We start from the raw sequence: 22758 nt of genomic DNA on the forward strand, positions 1-22758 counted from the left end.
GAATAAAGTGTGTCCTTTGTGGCTCCACTGGGAGAGGAGTCTCGGAAACTGGTTCCCCCAGACTTCGCCCGTCCCTTTGCTGGTTTTGCTTTGTTTTCTTTGCTGACGTCAGTTGTAGCCCCATGTGGGTATGACTATGTGCTGCATCCTCTGAATCCTATCAGTCCACCTCCTACCAAGCCTGGGACTAGTCTGCCCCCCCTCTCCACTCACGGATTTTAAAGTGACTGAGAGTAAATAAAGATAAGCCTCACACCCTTGCCAGTGTCCCCAGCTAATTCATGACACAGGCTCGGTTCCTTTGCCTATTCTAGGAAGAGCTGCAGCTTAGTTATAATTTGTGACTGTTGTTGAACGTTGCGTCCTGAGCACTAACGTCCCCACCAGCCCTGTGAAATCCAGATGTTGCACTGTCCTGAGAGGCCGGATCACTCGTGGTCCATGTTTAAAAAGCAGCAAGGACTATTCAGCTCAGTGTGATGTGCCAGAACTTGGGGGGAACGTTCTGAAACTGGCTGGCATGCCTTCTCCTCAGGACAACTCTGGCAGCAGCTTCATTAAATGAGGTTCTAGATTCTCCAGAGCCATGCCAGGAAAGCCAGTTAGTCTTATATAAGTGAGGAAAAAAACCACTGGAGGAAAGATCATTGGAGAGGAAATGCAAGGTCATAACCTTAGCCTGTTTAGCCTGTTTAATCTGTTTCTGTGAACTTGGAATAGAAACACATACCTTCTTCTGAATGCATTAGGAAAGCTTTCTCTTTGGAACAGAGCTCTCACTGGGAGGTAGAAACTTGCACCCTTATTGGTGAGAACTGTGTGTCTATAAGTAAGGAGAGGAGAGCGTGAACTATTGTGTTTGGCTGTCATATCTTTTATGGACCATGAGAACCCTAGTCACAGTATTTGATTCTCTAAGCAGCTCCCTTTTCTGTTTGCAACTGGCCTGGGTTGCCCCGGTGGCTGAGTATTTGGCTCTCCAAGGACAGAAGGATCACTCTATCACACTTCCTGTTCCAGCATTTAAAATTAGTCCCTACTGTAGAGAGGCTTTGGCTCTGTCTCTAGAGCCAGAGTTGGAAGTCAACAGCGTTAAGTACAGAGCATCTCAGGAGCTGCTCCACTCCTCCGCCCACCGGGCTGTGAGGAGCATGACCCCTGAGGCTGTTTGGAGAGCCTGTGCATTCCACGGCTGTCAGTGCCTTTATCTATATGTGGCTTAAGCACATTCGCCTTTATCCTTGGAAGAGTGGGGCTGAGGCACTGAGTCACGCAGGAAGCCGCTGCCAGTGGTGTGCAAGGAGTAGGCAGATATTCTGCTTGTTGGCATTTGTGAAGAGGCCTGAGTGTTGCCATGGCATTTGGAAGCATTCATTTTCTTTTCAAAATTCTTCACAAGATCCCTATTTGGTAGGAGACCAATAAGAGTGCATCCTTTCCTTGGGACTAAAGTGACAAAAAGGAAACTGTTGGCCAGCTGCTTTGGCTGAGCACTTCCTTTGCGCAGAGAACTCCCTGTGCTGTGGCTGGAAGATAGACACTTGGGAGAAGAGGCTTTTATTCTCTCTTCTAGAACTTCCCTCTGGCCTGGGCGAGAGGGCAACATTGCAGTCTCTACCGTCACCTGGGAGAAAAGTCTGATGGGCACTTGCAAAGCGAAAATGTAAATTAATGGAAAATACCTGCACACGTGAGCATCCCCGTGTAGGGTGGATCGTAGCCAGAGCCAAGTGTGGCCAACTTGGCTCGCATCATCAAAGCCAGCGTTTATTCATAATCACCTCCTCTTCCCCAGAGGTCACCCCCCTCTCCTTTCTTCCCTGCCTCCGTGCAGGCACCACGAGCTCCACCCCACCCGGCACACACACCAGACACTTGGAAGTTCTTCCAGATGTCCCCTTCCCTCATGCCCCCAAATCCTGCCAGTCATTCCAGACTTTACTCCCTGTACTCCCCACTGCTGCCAAAGCTGCCTCGATTCAGGCCCTCAGCATCCCCCCAACTTTTTATTTGGAATTAATTTCAAGGTTACAGATAAGTTGCAAGAATAAGAATAGTGCGAAGAACACCCTCTGCTCTTTACCCCAGTTCCCCTCTTGTTAATATTGTGTTCCTGTTGTGCGCTCTCACTCTGCGCGCACACATACACACACATCCCCCTCTAATCTTCTTCACTGTTTGAGAGTAAGTTGCCTACCTCATGGCCCTTAACTCCTAAGTACTTGGCTGTGCTGTTTCCTAAGAACTGGGATGTTCTCTTACGTAACCACAATACAGTTGTCAACTGCAGTGAATCTAACCATTGATGCAATACTTTTCTCCAGACTGCCTCCCATATCCCAAGTTTGTCAGTTGACCTAATAACATCATCTATAACATTTCCCCTCTAAACAGAATCCAGTCCAGGGCCACACAGTGCATTTAGTTGTCATGTCTCTTTAGTGAATATCAGTCCAATGTCTGGAACATTGGCGAATCTTTCTTTGTCTTTTATGATATATCATTTTAGACAAATATAGTTACTTTCTCTTTTTTAGAAATAGAATGTCCCTCATTTTGGGTTTGTCTGGTTTTCCTCCTGGTGAAATTCAGGTTATACATTCCCAGTAGGAGCACATCTGGAGGTACACCATGTCCATCCGCCCAGTATTGGTGGTGTTAATTTTTAAAATTTATATAACATTATATTAGCTTCAGGTGTATAATGTAATGATTTGATATTTGTATATATTGCAAAATGATTACCTATAAGTGATTATTTATAAGTCTAGTTAACATCTATCCCTATTAATAGTTACAATTTTTTTTTCTTATGATGAGGACTTTTAAGATCTCTCTGCTGCTTAGCAATGTTCAAATGTGCAGAACAGCCCTAGCCGGTTTGGCTCAGTGGTTACAGGATTGGCTCGCAGACCAAAGGGTCCCAGTTTGGTTCTGGCCAAGGGCACCTACCTCGGTTGCAGGCTTGAACCCCAGCCCCAGTTGGAGCACATGGGGAAGGCAACCAATCAAGGTGTCTCTCTCACATCGAAGTTTTTCTCTCTCGCTCTTCCCCCCTTCTCTTTCTCTCTCTTTTCCTCTTTCCCTCTCTCTCTCTCTCTCTCTCTCTCTCCCCTTCCACTCTATCTGAGACAATGGAAAAAATATCCTTGGGTGAGGATTTAAAAAAGAATATATATGCAGTACAGTATTAACTGTTGCCATGCTGTACATTACATCCCCATGACTTGTTTATTTTATAACTGGAAGTTTGTACCTTCTGACCTCCTTTACCCACCTTCCACCCCTCTGGTGTTAATTTTTTTTTTTTTTTAAATATATCTTTATTGATTTCATAGAGAGGAAGGAAGAGGGAGAGGGAGAAATAGAAACATCAATGATGAGAGAGTCATTGATCGGCTGCCTCCTGCACGCCCCTGACTAGGGATTGAGCCTGCAACTCGGGCATGTGCCCTGACTGGGAATCGAACTGGGATCTCCTGGATCCTAGGTCGATGCTGAACCGCTGAGCCATGCCTGGCCAGGTTAGTGTTGTTAATTTTGATCTCCAATTTTGGACACCAGTCAAGGCATGCCCAGTTTAGCCTTTGGGTATTACTATTTTTTTCCATTACAACTAATAAGCAATCTGTGGGGAGGCTCTTTTAAGACTCTTTGGCTCACCTTCAAAATTTCTCCCTAGATTCACAGCCATCGATGGTGTGTACCTCATTTAGTCTTTATTATGATGGTGCAAAATTATGATTTTTCCAACTTCAGTCTTACCATAATTTTTGGACGAAGCCAAAACATCAAAGTAGAGACCTGTACATGTTAGAACTCTGGAACCATGGTGGGGTGATTACTTGTGTCACCTGGTTGCCTCCATCGCTAAGCTGGAAGCTGCTGCATGGGGAGGACTATCCTTCTGGAAAATCCTCTTAGCCCAGAGAGAGCCTGGGTATGCAGCTCCAGGAGAGGAGGGTGAGGCCAGGAGAATCTGGCTGATGTCCTGAGTTAGACCAAGTGGTGCTGCGACCACCTGCTAATCCCAGTGACGTTCTCACGTAGTGTCAGGAGATGCACTCCTCCCCAAGACTGGCAGCAAATCACATGTGTGGGCTGCATCTACTCCCCAAGCACATCTATGCAGGTGGCAGCCAGTTACAGCAAGGGAAGCCCTGCAAGGAAATGGGGTCCTAAGAAAGAGAGTGAGGCCAACAGAATCCCACTAACCCATACTGCCGAGGGTGGAAAGTGCTTTAGAGGCTGGAAGCATGGGTTTGAGCCTCCCCTCCTTTTACCACCCAGCAGCAATATGTCCGTTATCCTCACCGGACCTTCTCCGGCCACCTCCGAGGGGCCCAAAAGCAGAGGTGGCTTTCCAAATTCTAGGCCTACCTGCTCTCGGTGTCAAAGTTTTTTAGCAAAAACTTGCTAATCTGAAAGGGAATGTTTAAGGGATATTTTTGGAGCCCATGTGCCCTCCTAGATATTAAAGTGAACTAATCCCTATTTCCCCATCATTACAAAAAGCGAAGATTCAAATTAGAAGGTGTATTCACTCAGGCGGCCGTAACAAAGCACCAGAGACAGGGTAGCTCAACGGAGATGTACTGTCTCAGTCCTGGAGGTTGGAAGTCTGAGGTCAAGGTGTCGGCAGGGTTGGTTCCTCCTGAGGCTGTGATGGAGAATCTGTTTCAGGCTTCCCTCCTGCTTCTGGTGGTTTGCGGGCCATCTTTGGTGTTTCTTAGCTTGTAGATGCGTCACCCCAATCTCTGCCTTTACATTCACATGGCATTCTTCCTGTGTACATGTCTGTCTCCACATTTCCCCTCTTTATAAGGATGCCAGTCATCCTGGACTAGGGTCCACTCATTGACCTCCTTTTAACTTGATGACCCTATTTCCAAATAAGGTCACATTCTCAGCTACTGGGGTTAGGACCCTAACATCTTTTTTGTGGTGGTAGAGACACAATTCAACAGAATGTATCTTAGAGATCCAGGGACTTTCAAACTGTTGTTTTCTAGAACACCAGCTTTTAAAAATGCTCTGCACAAAGGTATATACTTATCCCCAAACTCACCAAGTTGTACACATTAAAGACATAGAGCTTTTTACATGTCAAGCATCCCTCAATAGAGTGGTTTTTAAAAAATAAAAGATGTATAAAGTAAAAGAAAGAAAGAATATCCTTTGGTCCAATCCGTTTGAGAAACTCCCACTCTATCCTGGAGATTCGTTATTACAACACAAATTTATGAAGCTCCTCCTCTATGTCAAGCACTGAGCTCAGCTCTGAGACTCCAAAAATAAATAAAACCCGGTTGCTGCTGAGGAACTAGGGTTTTTGAAGTGAAGAGAAGGGTACAAAACTGTAAATGTCATTAAGTGCTATGGCAGATCACTGGGAGCCCAGAAGAGAGAAACTTGCCTTAGCCTTGGAGAAGGGGAAGGTATAAGAGAAGGCTTCCTGGAGGGGGAAAGTAGCTGGGTTTTAAGGAATGCATAGGACGTAGCCAGTCAAGGCCATTGAAGGACAAGCATTCTAATCAAGAAAGTAAGGCGGACTGAGGTATGACACAGCACACATCTGAAGCAGCATCACAGGTACTGCTAGATCACAGAGAGCAAGACAAGCGGGGTAGGAGGTGAAGACGAAGAGGCACAGAAGGCTAAGGAGGGCTTAACTTTATCCTGAGGGTGAGGGGGAGCCACTGGAAGCATTTATGCATGGAGGTGACAATCAGAACCACATCTGAATAGATTGGGGTGGATAGGCAAGAAGAGAGGCAGAGAGGCCCATCAGTAGGTTGTTGTTACGTTGATTCAGGAGCGCTGGTTCTTAGGATTTGATTTTGGGACTTGCAGGGGAATAGACCTGTGTCTGGGGGTTTTAAAGGTGATTTGGAATGAATTTCATTTAGTGATATGGGTATTTCAAAAGCCTGTCCCCTGTTGTGCGATGGACCCCAGGGTTATAGCTTTGATAACTTGCAGTTCTTGGCCTCGTTATGATGCTAGGAATGGGGCAACGTGGACAGAGTGGTAGGTCCAAACTCCAGCGTGGTGGCTTTGTGGTCCCTTCTCCCTCTGCGAGTCTATTTTGGTCCCTGCCAGCATTGCTTTCCCCTTTTTGCTGTTGAACAGACATTCTCCAACCTTCCTTCTGCTACCCTTTGCCTGTCTTCTAATCAAGGCTGCCACACTTGCCTGTTTCCTTAGTGTGACACTCTATTAAGAGATCAGACCTGCACTGAGGGGTCCAGCCCGAGAGGCTTAGGACGACCAAAGGTTGGATGCATGGACTGTGCAACCCAGCAGGGTGAGCTGTGTGACACGCAGCCTAAGGCTACTGGCCTCTTCAAGATCAGACCTGCACTTTATTATGTTTGCACACTGCTCTAAGCTGCAGCATTAAGCTGTCATCTTATAGAGTTCATCTCTTGATTCTGTAGGAATGAGGGAGAAATGTTACCCCTGCTTTGAAAGGGAGCTTGTTAGGAAGAGCAGTGATGCCAGACCCAGCTGTCATTTCCTCTGCTTCTTTGCCAGGAGGAATCCTCTCTCCCATCTTAGCCCTGAGATGAAGCCAGGCATCGCCAGAGGACAAGCTCTGTTTGCCTTTGGCTCTGGAAGATGTGAAACGAGAGCTTGTTTCCCCAAATCATTGGAATTCTGTGGCTGTTCTGATAGGGGAAAATGGGGATGGGTCTTGGTCTCCTTAGATGAAGGGCCCAGGACAAGTGCAAACATGATTACAGTGACCAAACAGATGATGGCCACAGCCGCCTCTAGATCTCTGGAGATGCACATTAATTCCTGAATATTCATATGTGAGTGTGAGAAGTGGTGCTCGGCAGACACCAGGAAGTCTGGTCCTTTATGGAGGCAAGGTTGTGGAGAAGCTGCAGACACGGAGCTGCCAGCCAGCACCTTTACCAGGAGGCTCACTGCTCCCTCCTCGCCCTCCTCCTCTTGCCCTCTGCCAGCTGGACTGTTTCTTTGGCATGTTTAGCCGCCATCCGCTGCGAGCACAAGCCCATACGTCACTGTTACGATAAATGTGCAGTTACAGGAGGACTGGTGTTTGTATTATTAATCAGGTTACCTTTGGGGAATGCACTGAATAATTGGAGGAGGCTGATTTTTATAGTGGAGCTGAGAAGATTACAAGATAAATGCTTTGCACAAAGTATGAAATTGGAGAGAACTCTAAATTCAAATACTTTCTCCTTGACTTGTAGATAGTGTCTGTCCGTGGGATGTGTCAGCTACATGTGCTGCGTCTCATTTTAAAGAGATCTGTCCTTTGTAATGATCTCTGATCTGTGGTTTTCCGGGAAGCTTTTTACCAAAAGCTCCACCAGAAACCAGTGGGGCCAAAACCCGTATGGCTGTGGTGGCAGTGTGGCTGGCAGAAGACAGAGGATGAGAGTGGACATCTGTGCTGGCGAGTAAGGACCTGCAGAGCTGAGACCTCAGGCGAGCCTGAGGCCCAGGTTGCTTGCCTGAGGTCACAGGTAGTTAGAAACGGAAAGACAGTTGACCCTTGAACAACACAGGAGTTGGGGCACCAAACCCCCATACAGTCAAAAGGCATCATATAACTTTTGACTCCTCAAAAAACTTAACTGCTAATAGTCTACCTTTGACTAGAAGCCTTACCGGTAACATTAGCAGTTGATTAACACATATTTTGTATGTTATTTACTGTATTCTTACAATAAAGTAAGATAAAGAGAAGAAAATGGTAAGTAAATCGTAAGGAAGAGAAAATATATTTGCAGTATTTATTGAAAAAATCTGCATATAAGTGGGTCTACACAGTTCAAAACCTGTGTTGTTCAGGGGCCAACTGTAGTTAGTGAGATAAGCCTGTTAGTTTCTCAGCTCAGGGGTCTCTGTGACACCACGGACTTGGCCAGTTCTCCATGAGCAGGGGCAAACCATTTGAACCCGGGGCCAGCGGTATCTGCTCTGGGCTACAGGTCCATCCCTTTCACTGACCTGTCCTATGAGCTTGCAGCAAATATGACCGTAGCCTATTTCACTCTTATTGTTGAGGGTGCCACTGGGCACAGCGTTGTCCTAGGCTCTGTAGGGAGGGCTGGGGCAGAACAGAACTTAATGTTAAATGCTTGTAATATAATGAAACTCTATCAACCTGGCAGATGTGGATTGTGGAATGATGTCTTTGAAATGGCCTGGTTACTCTTTGGTTAGCAGATGAAGCAGTCAGTGTAACTGGCCACACCCTGTTCTTTTGATTCCTGTCGGTCTGAGTACCCCAGTAACTGGCAGTGGCCGCCCTCTGTCACTGGGGAGGCAGTCGCGGGGAGAGAGAGCAGAGCACGCATTGAGAGCAGGACAGAGGCACTCCAGGGCCGTTTTGGCAAAGCTATACGAAGCATTGAAGGGTAACAGCATAAGCACTTATGTTAAAGTGTTTAAAGAGCTCTGCGTTTCTTAAAATGAACTAGGGATGTTTGGGTAATAACCCGAGTTCTGTTTATATTGAAAGCTGTTCTTGGATTTAATGGGAAACATATCTGGTTTTGATTTCTGAAAACATTTGTTAGCAAAATTGCTGCCAGGAGACCGAGCCAGTCCTGGAATGCGAGGAAGTCGGAGCTCTTGGTTTTCTAGAAATGAGGGGTGCTGCCCAAGGGCAGGCCTCTGAGAGCAGTCCTCTGAGGATTGATCCTTAAAGTCCAGGAGGTGGGCGTGGTTCACAGGGAACTCAGGTTAACCCTTAAGTCGAAAGACCTGGAACTGCGTGTAAGACCTGGGCAGCCTGGGATGGAAGGATTGGCCTAGCATGGGTCTCCTATAATAATTATCATTGCTTGCTAGCACCTAATGTTCTTCAGCACCGAGGGCACTGTAGGTAAGCAGTTGAGATCACAGCCTCGGAATTAGAGAGACCTGAGTTTAGATCCTATGTCCCCCCCTTGCCTTAGTGCAGAGGTTCTCGATCTTGACTGTTTGTTAGAATCACCCAGGGAGCCCTTAGAAGCTCTGCATGCCCAGGATGCTCCCCTGAGCAAGTGGATAAAATTGCTGGGAGTGGAACACAGGTGTGTGTATTTTTAATTTTTAAAAAAATTTTTTAAAAAATATATCGTTATTGATTTCAGAGAGAGGAAAGGAAAGGGAGAGAGAGAGATAGAAACATCAATGATGAGAGAGTCATTGATCGGCTGCCTCCTGCACACCTCCAACTGGGGATCGAGCCCACAACCCGGGCATGTGCCCTGACCGGGAATCGAACCCCGATCACCTGGATCCTAGGTTGACGCTCAACCGCCGAGCCACGCCCTACCAGGTGATGTGGGTATTTTTTAAAGCACCCTCCTTTCTTCCCGAATAATGGATAACCATATTGAGAACTACTGGTCAAGTGAGACCATGGAGAAGTTTACTAGCTCTGTAGCTGTGCTCCCTCATCTGTTAAGTGAGGAAATAGTATCTAACATACATGGTTCCTGTGAAGGCAAAAAGTGATACTGAGTGCCGGGTGCTCAGTCCAGTGCCCAGCACAGAGTAAGTGCTCCAGAAACAGCACCCTCATCAGTAGCCCAGCTTCACTATAAGCAAAGAAAACTCCTGAAATGCAAATGTGATATTTCTTACATCCATGAAAAAAGGCTCTGGATGGCAGTTGTGCATTTTTTGGTGACAAACAGACAGACACTGGCGTCCTCTTCCCTGCCGTGGTGTTGCTGAGGAGGGCTCAGGGTCAGAGCCCCTTCTGGGTTAGGCCTGCTCAGGGCAGCCGTGGTGCTGTTGTCTGACTTTCTCAGACGCAGACACACCCACGTCCATTTGCAACCACAGAGATGCAGGACCTTTTTTCAGCTTTTTAAATCTCTGATCCCCCCTCTCCTTTACCTAGGTATTGCGATAGCTGCTTAAATCGATTTTATTTTAGTGTTTGACAGTCTCTAGAAAATCATATGTGAGTAAAGTCAGGGTAATATATCTCTGATCTTCTACCTGGCACATCCAGAATAGTTCATTCCCAAGTGATTCCTGGGATATGTCTCTAGAAGTCAAGAATGCAAACTGGCCTCTGCTTCTGTGATTCTGATCTCATTCACCAATGTGAAACCACATTATGCTGGGGGGTTATGCTGACACCTGCCTGGTGCCAGATGTTCCCCACTGTGTGGGGTGTGTATGGGACACTGCAATGATGGTGGCTCACTCCCGGAGTGAAATAGTTTACAGCACCTCCACGAGGCCCTGAGAAAGAGTGGAGAGCATGGTCTTCAGACCTCAGGAAGCCTTGATTAGGATCCTAGGTCAGTGCTTCGCACTGAGCCTCAGTTTCTTCATTTGTAAAATGGAAACAGTGGTGCCCATTTTCCAGGATGGTATGTGGTAAAGATGAAAATAATATAAACAATGTATGTCTTGTCCATGATAAGTGCTCAGTGTAGATTAATATGTTAATATTATATATAATGTGCATAATATATTTCATATACAATGCTATATATTATTAATATGTTATAGTTAAGAGACAAGTCATTCATGTTTTACAATTCAAATTTATTTTCTCTTTATTTTTGAGACGGAATAATTTTATATTCATAGATGGTACTGAATTTTCTCTGAGGCTTGGGAACTGGCCTCGGGGGGTTGCAAGATATGATAAAAGTCCATGTGGGATTGCAAGCAGCTGTCTTTGTAAAGAAGGTAATTGCGTCCTCAGTTCCTCAACATTTTTAACTTACTTTCTGCTCCTTCGTATGTAACCACTATGTGTCCTGATTCCTGATTCTAGGTTTTAATAGAGCCAGCACGACTGTGGGCGGGGGGGGGGGGGGGGGGGGGGGGGGGGGGGCCAGTGCTGGGGCCATCAGTACTAAACCTACAGGACCAGGCTTTGGAATGAGGCAGAGGCGCAACTCGCTGCGTGCCCAGGAGGCTCCCTGACTTCTCTGCGCACAGACTGCCAACCCCTGTATCCCATCACATTGTCATTTGTCATTTCCATGTCTCCTCCAGTAAGCTAAATAGATGAGACGACATGTGGAAAAGCGCCCTCAGAATGCTCAGCACGTGGTTTGCTTGTCTCTTGCTCTCTGCATGTGTGTGTATATATATATTTCTTCCTCCCTCCTCCCCGCATGCACTCCCTCCGCATCTCACGCGTTTGTCACCCAGAGCCCGGCCCAGCAGACAGAACAGATGCTTGCTGAGTGAAGGAGGAGAGCGAGCCCCTTCTTCCCAAACTCCAGCACACAGTGGCGCGCTCCTGTCTGGCGTCTGGGCTCCTCCTGTCTGGCGTCTGGGGCGCTCCTGTCTGGTGTCCAGAGTGTAGCAATGTGCAACTAGACCTGAGCGGTGACTCTTGAAGGTCAGCATCAGTATTTTGGCCCCTGGTATATTCATTGCTGTGCATCCATCCATGATGTGATGTTTGTCTTTTTATTTTTTTAAATTTATTATTTTAAAAATTTATCTCTATTGTTGAAAGTATTACAGATGTACCACCCTCATTTATCTTTTTAAATGGACTGATTGAGAGGGATCTGGACTAAAGGGGCATCTGTACTTCAAAACCATTACAGCTGTCCTACCTAAGACAGTAGACACCAGCCACACGTGACTATTTACGTTTGCATTACTTAAAAGAAAAGAAAATGAAAAATTCAGTCCCTCAGTGGTGCTAGCCACATTTCCAGTGCTTGGTGGTCACAGGTGGCCTGTGTCTCCATATTGGACAGCACAGAGAGAGCAGTACTCTCATTGCAGAGAGTTCTGTTGGCCAAGGTTGTGATAGAGGATGGGTGCTAAGCGATTTCTAAAATGACTTTTAGGGGTGAGAAGGTCCTCTTCGAGCCTGTCCCTTGCATTTGCCTTGGTTAGAAGAAGGAAGTTTTCAAAGATACAGCTTCATTGAGGCTTGGCATGTTACCATGGGAACTCATGACAGAGCTAGGTAATGGGAAGAGTGGCAGAAATCCCAGCTTTCTTGGATTTTCTGGAATTTTTCCAAAGCTCCGGCCATTGGAGCTGGAACTTTCTTCTACTTTTCATCACTGCCTTCACAGAGTCCCGTTGCCTTTGAGTTGGCCTTCTTTCTCTCATAGCCTACTTGTGACAACATGCTTTTTACTCTGAAAGTGGTTTTAGGGGGAAAATATAAGATCCCCCTGGACACTGCAGGCCAGCTACACGGCTGTTGGACCAGCAGCCCGGCCTGGTTTCTGGCCTCGGGCACAGTTCTGGGTTGGAACTTTGCATGAACACAATGCCTTTGACCGGATGTCACTTAAAATGATCCTGCGTTGTATTTCTCAGGCTAGCCAAGCCTTTTACAAAAGTAACCTGATAGCCCATCAATATTTCCTGATTTACAAATGGAGAAAATAAAGCCAGGATGGTTGAGTATGTGCCCAGCAATTCAGCAATAGCAATTAAAATGAAAATCACAACCACCCATCACCCTTGCAGCTCACACCTGGGGATTTATTTAGCTATAGTGGCACAACTGTTTATTGTAGCATTAGTTATGATATTGAATAAATGGAAACACCCTAAATGTCTATGTACAGGGGAGTGCGTGTGTGAATTGTGCCATGATAACACAATGTGATCTTATGCAGCCTATAAACCATAATTTAGATTTGCCTATGCTGATATGGAAATATATCCGAGATATATTAAGTGAAAAGTGTAGATGTGAAATAAAATATATAGCACGACCCCATTTGGGTCAATTATTTTAAAAAGATAAGTATTCCCAGAAGATATACAAGAAACTGTTCACAATGAATTTATTTAGGGAATGGATAGGGGTTGGGGAGGGAAAAACTTATTTTTACTTTATATCCTACTGTAGTGTTAGACTTTTAAAAAAGAACATGTCCATATTTTGCTCTCATTTTACAGTTAAATTTTATATACATACTTTCAAAATTTAAGTTCTAAAGACTTGTTTGTACATTTTTTGCACAGGGAATACTTATGCATGTCATTCAAAGTTCAGAGGTACAAAAGAGTAAACTATAAAATTCTACTCTCCCCCTTTCTCCACCCCTTGGTCATCCAACTTCATTTCTTGGAGCACCCACTCTTACCTGTATTGTGTATATTCTTACAGATCTAGTCTACAAAAAAAAGATTTTTAAAGTAATTTACTAATTACATAAGTAAACATGAATGCATGCTAAAATCCCCTCTTACCATTGCTCCCCTTCCTCCCCACCCCCTTTCTGTATTTATTATATTAGATTTTTTAAAAGAAAGCTAGTTGGAGAAGAAACCCAACTTTTCCAAGTCTGCTAGCCATGGATAAAACACAACAGCTCAATATCCCAGGTTAGCCCATTACTTAGGGCCTGCACTGTGTCCGCAGAAAGTATAATGAAACCCTTTTATGAAAAGTCATTGCCAAGTCTGGACTGCGACTAGGTCCTGGGGAAGGCATGCAGTGGGTTTGGCACAGTAGCTGTTTACCAACCAGTACAGAAGTATCTCAACAGTTTCATAACTGGCTTGGTTGTACCGGGGGTCATTCCTGGGCAGACCCACCTGGAGATGTGGTGCCCAAGACTGCTGTAGGCTTGTTTGTTTGGAGATGACAATCTAGTGGAGAAAAGCGCACAATTGATTATTTAATTACAATTATAGTAAGAGAGCTGAAGGAAAAGCAAGAGCATCTACCAGCGGCCTGGAGTAGGTCATCAGTAAAGGAAGCCTTTAGAGGAGGCAATGAGGAGGGAATCAACTTGGAGAAGCAGCAAGGGCAGAGGTAGGAGGGGGAGCAAACAGCATGCCAGGCAGAGGGAACAGCATGTGCAAAGGCTTCACACGGTAGGTTTCTCATGATGCAAGCAGAGGATTTGAGCACCCCTACCACAACCATCACTTTACAAATCAAAGGTACATTCTTCAGGGGCTCTCTCTTCCTCCGTGTTTGAGTTTAGTTGCTTGGTTTCTCTTTAGGAGCACTCTCCTCCCAGGTAGGTAACTAGAGGTAGCAGTTATAGCCTAGGCTACAGGCCCCAGCCCCTTACACCAAGGGCAGGGGGTTGGTTGGTCATGAGTGCAGCACAGCACATGCTTGGAGGTGCACAAATGAGAAAACCCTAGAAAGGGGCAGGTCTGAGGTGTCCAAATGAGAAAGCTCTAGAAAGGGGGATGTTGGTGGGAGACATGTGCCCCTCAGGATGTGTGAGCTGGTGCAGTGACCTTTTGCTGCTATGAGTGGGCTGCTGAAATGAGTCAGATGCCAGCAGAGCATGTGGTGAATCCTTTAGGCCTCTGGCTTTCCAATTACTTGCCTTGCTGTTCGTTTCTGCTGCTTCTGCTGCCCAGTAGCCACTTTTCTGCGAACACTGGACTTCCCTCCACCCAGTCTTCAAGGAACACTCTCCCTGCTCCATCTGTCTTGCTGATTCCTATTGGTCTTTTAAGATGTAGTTGAAAATCACCTCTGGGGGTCATCTACTTCTTCCTTGTCTCCCCCCAGGCTCAGAGTCTTGCACTTGACCCTCCTAGTGTCCTCCTAGTGTCCACAGTGCCTTATAATTGCCAGCACCTTGTGGTGACACTGTCTGCCTGTGGCTTCCATGCTCTCCTAGGACATGGTGCTTCTCAGGTCTGTGCTGGCTTTCCTCTGGGTGTTCAAGGACTGGCACAGCTGTACAAGAAGGCTCAGAAAATGTTTCCTGAATGAAAGGGCCACAGACAAGCACCCTTAGGAACCAGAGTAGGCGATGCTGTGTGGACTGGAAGAACCCAGAGAGCTTTAATGGAGGGTCTATTCTCTGCTGACCCTCATGAGAGAGTGGGCAGGAGGCCATAGGTGTCTGGGTCACGGTGGTAGAAACACTGAAGAGAGAGAGAAGGTGATGTGGGGTGAAGTGGAGGTGGAGAGAAAGGGAGGATGTCCCCCTTCCCCGAAAGCTCCCCTGCAGCCCTCTTGCAGGTCAACTCGGTGGTCCTCACCTGGGAGATTTTGCCCTTGAGGGAACATTTGACAAGGCCTGGAGACATTTTTGGTCACCTCAACTGGGGAGGTACTACCAGGATCTAGTGAGTAGAGGCTAGGTATGAGGCTGAATACCCTACAGTGCACAGGGCTGTCAGCCCCAGGACAGGGAAGCATCCTGCACAGTGGACCTTGGCCCAGCCACATGCTGATTACATAGACTAGGGCTGGATGAATCAATGATGAATCTTTCTAATTAACTTGGACATATGACTGCTGACATTCTACAGGCTATTTTATGACTAGAGAGCCTGAGAGGAAGTGGGTTTGTGGGCAGATTGCTACTATGTTCATCAAAGCCTTTTGCCTTCTCTCACTGCGTTGGACCCAGGATGGGTGGGATATACGGTCAGGGTGCAGGACAGAGTGATACTCAGGAGGTAGAGGCTGCAAAATCCTCTGTGTTCCCATTCCCAGAGCGGCCACAGTGGCACAGTGCCATCGTGCACAGGCCTTTGACAGGCGTGGAACCACAGGAAAACCATGTAGGAAGGGGTCCATGTAAGAGGAAGGTGCTAGGGACTGAGTGCTGTGTCTCTCTCAAATTCTTATGTTGAAGTCTTCATTCCCTTTGTAATGGTGTTTGGAGGTGATTAGGTTTATGAGGTGAGGAGAGGGAGACCCCCATGATGGGATTAGTGTCATTCTAAGAGGTGACACCAGAGAGAGACACTCTCTCCACCATATGAGTGTATAGGGAGCAGGTGGCCGTCTGCAAACCAGGAAGAGGGCCCTCACCAAGAACATGACCGTGCCGGTGTCAGACTTCCAGCCTCCAGAACAGTTATAAGTGTTGGTTAAGCCACTCAGTCTGTGGTATCTGTTATAGCAGCCTGAACGGATGAGACAGATGGTGAAAGGACTGGACTGGGAAACATTATTTTTTGACCCTGCTTTTCCTAACGTTTCCTTCCTAATTGGGGAAAAACCCAGTCCATGCCTCCCACGTGTTTCTTCCCTGTGAGTCTCCTTTACTACTCATACCGAACACTACTTCTGACACTCTGGTCACCAAATGTGTGGAGGTTTTTCCTCTCCCACCAAGCAATTCTGTGCGATATCATCCGGGCGTCATACAATTAACTCTATCTTCCTGGAGATAACGTCAGACCCCACAGGTTAAGGGTTTAGTCCCACAAGACTCTCCCTCCCCTTCCCCTACCCCTCACAGACCTTAGGTGCCAGTCACCAGCGGTCACCTGTGCTTCTGACCAACAGGCTACAGAGTGGAGGTTCCAGTGACCCCCTCCTTGGGTTCAGTTATTTCGCTAGAGTGGCCCAGAGCGCAGGGAATGCTTACGTAGGTTTACTGGTTTATTAACGGATATGATAAAGGATAGAGGTGAGCAGCCAAGGGCAGGAGCTGTTGTCTTTGTGGAGTTGGGCTGTGTCGTGCTCCCAGTGCAGATGTGTTTGCCCATCTGAATCCATACTTGTGGGATTTTTGTGGAGGCTTTATCATGTAGGCATGATTGATAATTTCATCTTCAGCCCTTCCCCCTCCTCGAGATAGTGGAGGCAGGGCTGAAAATTCCAAGCTTCTCACTGTGGCCTGATCTTTCCTATGACCAGCCATCATCCCAGAGCCCACCCAGAGTCACCTTGTTACAACAAAGGACACTACTATCACCCAGGAGATTACAAGGGTCTCTGTGCCAGGAATGGGGGGAAGAAACCTATATATATATTTCTCATTGAAGCCTAGATGAAGGCAGGACAGAGGGATTAGGACATGTGACTTTAAAGGAAGAGCACAGAGAAAATGAAAGTCTGAACAAGTAACGTGAAAGTGTAGCTAGCGAGGGGGGTTGGACGATGTAGTCTCCTGATGATGAGAGGATATGAGAGGCAGAGCACAAAGACTAGGACGTCTGGGTTCAATCCTGGCTCTGGCTAAGCGACCTTGGAACAATTGTTTAGTGTTTTTGAGCCTCAGTTTCCTCATCTGCAAAATGGGCAATAATAATAATCCTTCCTTGGCTAGACTGGTGAAGATTAGAAACCATGACCCATTAGCACCCAGCACAGACCATGGCAGAGCAGGTCCTGCCACCATCGTCTCCACCCTCGGGCACCACAGATTGTAGTTGCCCTTCTCCAACTCACCATTCTCCCTGGAACATAGCACAGTGATTCAAAACAAGCAGTGCAAAACCCAGCGACCCTGATTCAGTCCCACTGTGGCCCAGCACCTATTAGCTGTTTGACCTTCGGTAAATGTCTTAACTTCTTTCTCTTTGCTTCAGGTTCCTGAATATTAAACAAGGTAAAGCACATACAAGGTTTCAGCACAATGACTGGGTAATAGAAAGGGCCAAGTAAGGGATCCTTGAAAAGTTTGCAGTTGAGAATCCTCAGGGTGAATGTCCTGATGGGAGGGAGGGGTCCTGCTTGAAGGGTTGGGAGAAGGTGGGGTGGTGGAGTTTGGTAGCCATCCTGGAGGAGGAGGTGAAGGTGGGGCCAGCACTCCCCATGCACACAAGTGCCCCGGTCTCCATTGGCTGGAGGTCATGCTGGGGGCTGCAAGGCCAGTGAGCACAAGAATACTCCCTCCACTAATCCTACAGTGGGTGGGCTCCAAGGGCTTCTTTCATGTCCTTTTTCCCTGGTGTCCTCCCCATTGTACGCAAGTTTTGGGTCTCCATGGGGGCCCCGTAACAGGAGCATTTGGAATATTGATAGCAACATGGCAAGTCCCTGTCCTCTACTTATTCTTGATGGTCACCATTCCATACTGCGCTTGCCATTCCTTTTTTTTTTTTTTAAATATGTTTTTATTGATTTCAGAGAGAAGAAGGGAGAGGGAGAGAGAGACAGAAACATCCATGATGAGTGAGTCATTGATCGGCTGCCCCCTGCACGCCCCCCACACAACCTGGGCATGTGCCCTGACTGGGAATTGAACCACTATCTCCTGGATCATAGGTCGATGCTCAACCTCTGAGCCACGCCAGCCTGGCTTGCCATTCTTTTTAGAACAAGATTGTTTCGGTCTGTGACTAAGTCAGAGACAGTGCTGGGACGGTGTGGTGTGGTAGCAAGAACTAGGTAGCAAGACCGGGGTGTTGGGATTTGGGCCCCAACTCTGCTATGTATTAGCTCCGTAAACTTGGCAGGCAGGTCATTTGTGTTTTCTGGTATCTGATTTCTCATCTGTAGATGGAGGGTTTGGGTTAGATGATTTTCAGGGCCTACCTAAGCCTTAAGTTGCATCGGTCCTCGAAAGCTTGCCTTTATGGAAAAGCTGCTGCGGGAGCAGCCCTTCTCTCTCGCAGCGCCTCATATAAAGGTCCGCTCCTCCCCAAGCCCTTTGCTTTCCTGCTGCTCTGAGCAGGCCAAGAATTTACCTGTTACCCAGGGTTGGGGGATCACGCGCACTCTCCTCCGTGAAGTAGGAATGGGAATGAGACAGGCTCCTTCAGGGGGGCTGGGGAGAGTGAATAGTATGTAATATGCCACGCATAGGACCAGGCTCAGTACTTCTTTATGGAGTAAATAAGTGAATGAATGAGTAGAAAATGAGTGAAGATACTTAAATCTTGCTCATACAGATGGAATAGTTCACTGTTTCCCAAACTCTTTTGACATGACCTTCAGTAAGAGATCATTTTATATGGATTATGCTGCTCCGTTGCTATATAATGACTCACCACAATACTTAGTGGCTTGAAATAGTGCCAATCATATATTTGGCTCTTGAACCTGGAATTCGGGCAAGGTTGGTGGGGACAGCTCATCTCTGCTCCACAGTACATTGGCTGGGTGGCTGTGGAGATGGCGAGAGGCTGGAGCCACCTCAATGCTCACTCATCTGGCTGGTGGTTGACACGGCTCTTCACTGGGACCTCAGCTGGGGCTGTCAGCAGAAACACTGGCACGTGACTCGGCTTCCTCACATGGTGGCTGGATTCCAAAAACAAGCAGAGAGAGAGAGTGGGAGAGCACGTAAGCATGAGCCATCTGAAAGCTGTATGACCATTTATAACTGACCCTTGGAAGTCACAGCACAATTCCTCCTGCACTTTTTTTCACTGCATCAGTTACAAGGACCCACCCAAATTCAAGGGGCAGGCCATAGATTCCACTTCTTCATCGGGAAGTGTCAAGGCTCTGGAAGAATAGGTGAGGCTGGAAATGCTGTGATCACGCTTGAAAAACAGTTTGCCACACTGATAAGTGAATATATAAAACAGATAAGTGTTTTACAAGATACTACTACTCTTATTACATGTGATATATTCTATTTTCTGTTCTATTTAAGGAAAGATGCTCCTCTTCAGCCCCCCCGATCAATCTCATGGCACACTGTTGTGTTGTACCCTGGTCTGAAAGCCCTGGGCCAAGAGCTGTTTCTAAGAACCCAGTGTCTGAGCCACGCCCAGAGGCCAGGGCCCAACTGGCTAAGTTTCTGGCCAAGCTTTTTCTATCAGGAGTACCTGGGTGACTCCTAGTTCCTGGCCAGGGGAAACTCAAACCTTTCCGCCTGAGATCCCTGGAGCTCACCCCCTCACAGTCTCAGACACCCTCTTCCTTTGCATTAACCAGGGAGTTGGCAGTCCATGAGACAGCAGCAAGTGGCAGATTGTCCTGGTTAATGGTATGCAAAGGAACCAATGCCTGAGTGCTGGGGTCCTATAGCTGTTTGACAGTGCCAGTGCCTGTCACACAGGGACCCAGCTCCTCCCTGGGACCCCTTGTGTCGCTTCCTGGCAAGAACTGGAGGCCTGTGTCTGGGAGGTGTTCTGTGGCCAGCCAGGGCCTCTGGTTCAGCAGGTCGATACCCCTGGTTTTCTTTCTTTCATGGAATTGACGGATCCCCACCCACCTTGATTTCTCTTGTGAGCACATCTTTGTGGCTACATTCTGGACTCCCATTCTTAGGGGCTTGTCTGAGTTTCTAGCAAGCTAGCTTCCCATGTTCAGAGACTTTGGTACAAATCAAGATATTTATTCCCACTTTTTGGGTGGTCAAGAATCTTCTTGTCCAACATGGTACTTTTTAGTCAGGCCATGAGACCTTGTTATTAGAAAAACCGAATAATCAGAAAGTGCTCTGCTTCTGAGGGTGGCCAGTGGGAACCCTGTCAGCTTATAGCGAGGCCGAGGTGTTGAGAGAGGAAAGTGCCCTGCAGAGGTGCAGGTACTTAGCAGTGCTCCCTGTCCCCTGCCCTGGGAAGATCTACAGAAACTCTCTGCTGGATGTCCTCAGGCTTCGTGATATCAAATGTTGAGCCTTTTGATTTTTATTTTTTTTGAGGTGAGCTTTAATGTGTTGGGTGTGAACAGGAGTGGAAATGAAATGCTGGCGCAGTCACCTTGGGTGCCTGAGATGAGAAGGCGACAGGAAAATGAAAACATTGAGTTTGTGTTTCCACTGCTGGCCGCAGGGCTTCAGTGGCACCTCCTCCCCTCTGTTCACACAACCTCCCCACTTCCTCCCCAGCCCCCAGCTTTCACACTGATCAGTGACTAGTGTCACCCTGGGCTGCATAAGGCTCACATTTTTCAAAAGGTGCTAGGACCAGAGCCAGGGAAGTTTCATATGGGCTGGGGAGCCATGGAAAGGACCTGCCGTCTATAGATACTGGAAGGGGGCTGTTTCCTTCCTTTTCTAGGAAGGAAAGGGAATTCAGCATTGAAATGTGGCCGCTGGGAAAGGCAGCCTGTTTCCACCTGGACTCTTCTATCTCTGTGGTGTCCAGGACTCCCAGGCCTGTGTGTCCTTGAATGTTAATTGTGAGCACTGTCGGGGCTCTGTGTGCTGCCTGGCTGGGAGTCATTTGAAAGAGCCCTCAGGGACTGGCCATTTTTCTCTTTAGCATTGCTGACCTTCCCACTTGGGGGCCATGATGTCACGAGGCTCAGTTTGGGGCCTGGGGACCTGCTAACGATGGAGAGGTGCCCATTAGGGGCCCCAGTCATCCAACATGTGCACAGTCCAAGGGAGATACAGATGGAGACAGAGACCTTCCTTTATTACCCAATATGATGGGGACGTTTGTGAAATGTGGGTATTTTAGACTTTTGGAAATTGAATGTTCCAAAGACATCAGAGAAATTTGCTATAAGCAGTACTTTATAGAATCCAGTTTTTAACTCTTCACAGCTCGCTCATGTCCATTATCTCCCTTGGAGTTTCACAGTTATTGGATTTTCTGAAAGTCAAGTTCTCCTTTAAGCACATTCTCTATTCAGAAGCTTGAGGTGTACAGAAGACACATGGCCCCTGGGTTCTGGGCAGACTGTATGACCTTGAAAATGTAATTTCAAGATGATTCACTCAAACTGGAAAAATTCAGTGTGCTGTGAGCCATTACCTCGAGCTTGTTCCGTGGCCTCCCACCCACAACACGTGACATCGGGACCGTTTCCAACCTCCTCGTGGTTTTCAAAAATGCTTTCCCATACTTTGCTCATCACAGCAACCGCATAAGATAAACACTTATATTCCTGCTTTGCAGAGGAAAAAAACTGAGGCCTTGAGATGTTAAATAACCTGTCACAAGACACAGGTAATAAGAGAAGCTGAGACTCGAACCCCAGCCCTCTGGCACTGGGGCCGAGTTCGGTCCCCAACAGATGCTGCCAGCCATTCCCAGAGCAGGAGAAAGCTGTGGGGAACTTGCAGTTTTTGGCAGCAGGCTCTCTGTCCCCACCCTGCTTGTTAGGTCCTGAGTTGTTCCTTGCTCGGGATCTGCCTCATCAATCCACCCCAACCTCTGCTTCTGCCCCCAGTGGAGCTGTTGCTTCTGCTTACCCCAGGCTCTTGTGACATGCAGAGCACCAGTGGGTATTCATTCAGCATCCGGGGAACCCACGGCAGCTTCCCAGCCTTCGAAGGGGCAGGCAATGTATCTGGGGTCCTCAGCAGGCTTCAGGAGGTCAGGGGAGAGGTTGTGGCCATTTTCTGGAAGATGGGCAGGTCTGTGTCTCACCCCAGTTAGAGCTTCTACTTCACCGTGTGACCCAGATGACACAGTAAGGGCTGGGGTGGGATAAACCAGGGATGGCTGTTTCTGTGGCTTCCTGGCACTCATGTCTTCTGCAGTGTAGGACCAGGCAGGCTGGGCCTGTGGCCTGCCTGCTATGTGGCCTTCTTGGCTCAGAGCTCTTCTGGAGGCACAGTGGAGCCAGGCAGGAGGGGAGAGAGCTGGAGACCCAGTCTCGGCCCACTCACCTGCTTCCCACATTGGGTGGCTCCCATCAGACTTGCCGACGTGTGCCTGTGCCTCAGCTGTGGGAGCAGAATGGCCCAGGCCCTTTTCTCTTTCTGGAAAGGACTCATGAAGGTGGCTGTCATTTTTATTTCTAGAAGAGCCCCACATAGACTCCTTCCAGTTGGCTTTCTGGTGGGATTTTACAGGGGCCAAGGTGGGAGAGCTCAGGGCAGGTGCCCTGGTCAGGAAAATGAAATTTTACCAGTTAGATACCAGCTTCAACAGTTTTAGGTGGTATTAACCCTTTAAATACAAACCATTTTACTATTCAGATGCAGATTTCAACATTTATTTGATCTAATATTTTTAGTCATGGCTCAAGAATATTCAGCTCCTATATTTTTTCCTGAATAAAAATGCTTCTCACTGTGCCGTGCATATTTCTGTAAAAGTCAGGAAGCTTATTTATGACTTAAGTAAAAAAATAAAGGTCTATATTTAATATATGAAAAAAAAAAAGATGCATGGAGTAGAGACCTTGAAGCTTTTAGACCTGAACAAGGACTGTGACTTTGGTTTACCTTTCTGTGCAACCCCACAAGGGACTTT

The 22758-nt window shown here is 47.2% G+C and overlaps 1 protein-coding gene across 2 annotated transcripts in view; it reads left to right on the forward strand.

Moving 5' to 3' along the window:
- GFOD1 (Gfo/Idh/MocA-like oxidoreductase domain containing 1) overlaps positions 1 to 22758 on the forward strand; it is a 102941-nt gene that overhangs the window by 32998 nt on the left and 47185 nt on the right. The window lies entirely within an intron of this gene.

The sequence above is a fragment of the Miniopterus natalensis genome, chromosome 9, assembly GCF_054644295.1.
Source record: "Miniopterus natalensis isolate mMinNat1 chromosome 9, mMinNat1.hap1, whole genome shotgun sequence".
NCBI lineage: Eukaryota > Metazoa > Chordata > Mammalia > Chiroptera > Miniopteridae > Miniopterus > Miniopterus natalensis.